The sequence below is a fragment of the Lineus longissimus genome, chromosome 15 (assembly GCF_910592395.1).
Source record: "Lineus longissimus chromosome 15, tnLinLong1.2, whole genome shotgun sequence".
In the NCBI taxonomy this organism is placed as follows: Eukaryota; Metazoa; Nemertea; class Pilidiophora; order Heteronemertea; family Lineidae; genus Lineus; species Lineus longissimus.
The window spans coordinates 121,659-127,620 of NC_088322.1; positions in this window are offsets into that span (position 1 = coordinate 121,659).

Genomic DNA, 5,962 nt, shown 5'->3' on the forward strand with positions numbered 1-5,962 from the left:
CATAACTTATTTGTTTATTGGTTCTTTCACAAAATACAGGTTTTTATTCATTTTTTGCGACTCAAATCCTTACGAGAGACTTGTCCCGTCGTCATAAATGTCCACACGAGTTTAGACATTCTGGCCATATTACGGTCAGCAGACCGCACGTCGTAAGTTCTTTTTTGCATCGCGTCCGAGTGTTTCATCAAATTGGCCAAGTCATGTTCGTTACTGACGCCGAGATCTGATTCCAGCATTGCTGAAACAACCGATTTTCTGAGCACAGTACAACTCGTTCGACTAGTTTTGTTCGAAGCTACAGAAAATTCCTTTGTGATAATGTTGGAAATCTCACATTGTTTTAGAGGTCGACCATTCCATGACAGGAAGACATTTGATGTCACGTGACCATGTTTTTCCACATCAAAGCTTGGACTCAGAGGACGAATGTGGTCGATGAATGCTCTTAGCTGTTTGAAATGATACGCTTTCAGCGATAGCTGGGCAGCACCGTAGACCGACACTGTTTTATGTTGAACAACATTGAGTACGTGTCTGTTGTGGTAAACGTTTTCACCAGCTGCATCTACTTCACCAACTTTTAGATTGATTAAAGGTCCGGAACGAGTCGCGTTGTTGAGACACAATAACATAATCAGATAGTTCCGGGCTCGGATGTAACAATGACGAAGACCATGATGACATTCATCGTCAGTAGTGTCCTTGTTGTATTGTTCCTTTTTCATACAGTCACGTAAAATCTTGTTGCCAATGATTGCCCGTGTACCTTTGAGATATAACTTGATGTGATCTGTCGTTACGGCTGCTTGTCGGTGTTCGAGCTTTTTTATTGCACACCGTTTCAAAATTTTCTTTTGCAACGAACGATTCCACAATTGAATTTGTTTGACGATACGTTCAGCAGTTTCCGAGATAATCCAGTCCTTGTGAAGAAGTTTTCCATACTCGACAAACTTTTTGAAATCAAGTAAGTAGTTTTTCACTGTACTGGCTGTTTTTGACTTGAGTAGAGGAGAAACAAACTTCACCTCAAGTTCTTGTAACTTCTCATACACTATTTCTGTTCTGAAATCTTTGCCATATATAGCAATAATCGTTTGTACATGTTTTACTATCTGCCCGGTTTGATGCTCGTTTCTCTCACCACCACCAAACGTCTGTAACCATCGTCCAAAAGATGTAATCTCATTGGCAAGCTGATCACTGGAGCAATCAGAATCACCTGGCGATGCATGAGATGGACAATCGTCTACGCTGTTTGTAACGTTGATTTTCTCTATTCGAAGGCTTTGTCCATTAGTTTTTTTCTGACACAACGACGACGATGATTGTGAGTTGGCGGCTTTTTCGTATCTACACAATTTCATGTAATGTCTGTAAATTGGATCTGATTGTTTCAATTTATGTTTGCTACCGAGTAGATGCTTGTCAATGCGTCTTACTACACTAAAACAATCTTGAACTGGGCACTGATGGAGGAGGTTCGAATGTACGTCCTTATCGGCATCAGCACAATTCCGAGTACTGTTGATTTTCTGCCGGTTTTGCGCTCTTTGTTGCTGGGAATACTTGAGCGATGCAAGCCGATCGAAGTTATGAAAATCTCTCAAATGACGTGGTAGGCTGGCGACTTGTTTATCACAGAACGAACATCGATATCGATACACTCGCTCCATGATATATAATCTCTTTGTCTGGATGTTTTCCAGTAGAGAAATATATACTGGTGTGTTGGATACCGATAGCGTGTCCGTGTCTATCGTACTTGGTTGGGCACAGGGTGTCTGGTATTTGTCGGCCTCATAATCAAAATGTTTGATCATCAATTTACCTTACTTTATTGCCATCTCTTTTCTTACCTATTACATATTTTACTATCACACCAACAACGATCAAGATCAACAGTGCTATACCCCCGCTCACGCCGCCGACGATGTACTCGGACTGTTTACTTCGTACGGACGGTATATTGGTGAGTTCGGGCAATTCTTCATGTTGGATACCGGCGCGTTTGTGTTTGTCTTTGTCGTACTTGGGCACAGAGGGTGGTACGGGAACAGCAGGCTTGTTTTTATATTTCTGGTACTTATCGGCCTCGTGCGCACTGCGTTTCGCAGCTCGCCGCTCATCTATTCGATTGCGTAGGCGAGCATTATACATGTTTAACAGTGTATAGGGCATCAGTTTACTTTTCACGGGGGCGCTGTCACCAGTGTTCATTATGCACTGAAATCCCACGGTGTACTTCGAGTTTTCGTAGAAGAATGCCCTTTCGCTGACCCAGTCGGAGAGTTCGATTCGAATTATACTGTTGATGTAGTACACGTCGTTTGTTATGCACTTGAGATCATTGCCGAGTTGCTTTTCAGGCTGCTGCTGCTGCTGCTGCATACCGATTTTAGCCAACAAATGCTCGTCAAACTTACACGGAGTTTTCGTTCCGTACCGTTCTACATTGGCAATCTTGGTGTAGATTGGCGGCACCTCTTTATTCGTGCCGTACATGCTAACGGCCACAATTTCAATCGGTGTCTGATCCACTAGCCGACGTTGGTTCAAATCGACAATTGCATGTCCGCGACACGGTTTGTAGCCGTCGTTGTTCTCGAACATTTTCGGCAAGTTGCAACTGATGGATATGCCGGAATGGTCACTATCAACACTTTCGGCATTTTTTTTTTCATCTTGTTCTGGCGCCACCCCAACCGGCGCCGATGTCGCCTGTTTGGTGATCGTGATCCTTTCCAACACTCGCACTTCCGGTGGTGAACTGGTCGGATTCCAAGACATGCACGGATCCATCGGAATGGTACGTATCTTGCCGCGCCTATTCACTCCACCTTTGGTGACGTCTTCCGAATAGCCTTGGCCGCTCAGTCGCACAGTGTCGCCGGGCACGTGATAGGAGCAATCAACGTATCCTGTTTGCTTTTCTGTGACCAAGATACGTCGAACCAAAGAAAAACCAAACCCGTTGTCGGTGACATAACACCAACTACCCGTGGGATTATTGTCTGAAGTTTGAGCGAGTTTAAACGTAGCGAAATTTGGCAGGGCACGATCGCGTTTGCAAAACAACATTTTCTCCTTGTCATCATCGTCAATGGGACCACCAGCCTCGTCCAGCATCATTCGCACGTACGGTGTTGGACAATTCCGTCGAACTACCCTATATTGCACGTTACATCGCAGGTATAGCCCAGTGACGTCTCGAGTCATTGTCAAATGGTAGTTGTCTCGACGACAATTGTTGTGCGTCTCCTTCATTATTTCGTTGTGGAGCACCACTCGCGATACGATGTTCAAGCTGGGATAGGAACACCACACTCGATGCGCCTTGGCAAACTCCGAATGGTCGACGTTTATCATGAACGGGTCGTTGTAGACGTTCGAGTAGAGAAACTGATGTCCTACCCCACCGTTTTGTACTTGTTGCTCGTCGTCTCCAACTAGTTTTCTATCTAAGGTGGCTTGTTCTATCGCACCCTTATAAGTGTTCAACAAGCTGTCGACTGTTGCATCGTCGTCGTCCCCTTGTTGCACAACGGTATCAATGTACGGTTTGCACGTTGTTGCCAACGAACCGCCTAGAACATCTGGCGTGACTAGATGGCTCGGTTTCGTCGTTTGATACAGCGACGACGCTATATCTGTGCGGATCGCTGCAGTGCGACACACCAATGTTCGATTCGTCACTTCGTTCATCGAGTAGATCACGTAGCTTCGTCTCACTTGATCGTCTTTGCCGCCACCACCAACACCGCCGCCCTCTTCATCTCTTCCCGTGGTATACCATCGCCGTTCGAAAACAAAATCTACGCGACGTTGGTAATTGCAGGAGGTCAACATTCCCGGACATACCATGGTGATGATAGAGGACGGATCTGCACTGCCTCCGCTAGCATAGAACATCGGGTCTTGTGTCTTGGGGCTCAGCAAGACTACACGCATCCTATCCTGATATTCGAGTGTGTCGTCGGCTGGACCACTGTCGTCACCTACACTACGACGACACACCTTTGCCATGACCAACTCGTAAACGTTTGTTCTCACGCCCAGTTTACCAAGCGCCGAGCAGCGAAGAGCCAGATTGATGTTTCTCATGAAACCGGTCAGTGTGTACCAAGAGAATCGTGCTGTGGCAACGGTGTGTTCCTGTTCGTGATTCATCGTTCGTTTACACGACGTAGACGTTTCCACGCACGGACAGTCCCAGTTCCAGTTGTGGTTGTGGAATCCGTGAGTCATGAGGATATTGCCGTGTTGCAGCGTGCACGAGCGAATTACAGCAGTGGCGGCAGTATTGGTGGTCATCGTTTTGTTGTTATTCTTCTTCGTCTTGTCGTAAACGCATTTGTGTCGCATAGACTCGCGAATTTCGTACATTCTTTTGCCGGCGTCAAAGTTCAACATGAGCTTATGTGGAAAGAAGTCCGTGTTGTAGTTGTACTTGGGCCATTCTCGGTCCCACCTGTGACCGTATCTTGTCAGCAATTGTATTATGTCTACGGGTCTATCAACGTAGGCTGCGATCAGTCGACCGGGTGCAAATTTTTCCACCCATGCACTCGCCGTATAACTCGAGTCGCACTTGGTGCTTTTATTAGGTCCACCGACTTTGGTCGAGTCCATATTCATTGTGGAGCGTTGAACTGCTGCAGCTTTACCACTGTCTACGGTGGTGTACTGTGGTCTTTGGCTAGGCAGCAGGAGACCTCCACGTAACGAACGAATCACGGCCACAGATTCGTAGGGCGCTTCTTTGTTGTCGTCGTTTCTTGGCGGAGTGTAGTCGATGAGTTCAACTGCCCGTGATCGACCGTCCGACAGTACGCCGCCGGCAAAACAGATGTATCTGGAGCTGGCACAGTTGACTTTCTCGTCGAACCGAGTTCCCGACGATTTGCGCACTTTTTGACGTAGTCGGAATGGATTTCTGTACAATTCTCCGGTAGTCGTCTCAAAAAATCGCCATCGATAATCACTGTCCATTTGGTCTTTGTCGAGAGGATTTCCAGACAGTGAATGAAACTTATTTTCGTCGTAGCCACCAGACAAAACTTCGCAATGATCGCAAGCCGCGTAATACATGATGGTAACTTTATCGGCCGGGTTATGCACTTGTTTCACGTTGGAACCCCTACAATCGTAGATGTACATGTCGTAGCTATCCGTCGAATTTGTTCTCGGTACCTTAATGGTTCGTGCAAATTTATACTGTATCTCGTTATAGACGGAAGCGTATTGGACAAACCTGGTGTAGGCGTTGCTAACGTCGTTCATCATCACGTTCCATCCGTACGATAAGGGAATATTGATACCTACACCACAGCGCTCAGGATGCTCACCTTGAATGTTCAGATGGGTAAAAAAGTACACAAGATAAGCGTATTGGTCTTTGTTACTGCCGTAGTACAACTGGACGGTCCAATCGTGTTTTCGATGATTTTTTTCCTCATACGGTAGGTTGATGAGTTTTCCGTTTGTGTCTCGCTTTATTTTCGTCACGTCTGGCAACTGCAAGACCACTGTGGTCACTTGACGAAGATCCACATTGCCGAAAGAGTTCCATAGTGCCTTGTAGTTGTTCGACAGCAGTGGAAACACGGCCTGGCTACCAGTGTCGGTGATTGTCTTTTCGGCTTTAACTCGTTCAGAGGCTATATGTGGAAACATGTTCTTGATGTCGCCCACCACATAGACCTTCTCCCAACATGTGCCCAACGTCGTCGCTGCATCGTACATCTTTGTCGTCGTCGTGCCACTGATCGGTTGTCGGTGTGGACGCAGGTAGGGACTGGCTCTCGGATTCTGTCCCAACGAGCCAACCTTGATCAACGAGTACTTGCGGTCCGACGGCAAAGTCACAACACTTCCAGTAAGGAGAAGAGACGGAGCACTAGGGAAACAGAGTGTTTTCGCGTGTTCCCTTCCACCAGCTCCATAGTCGCCGCAGTGT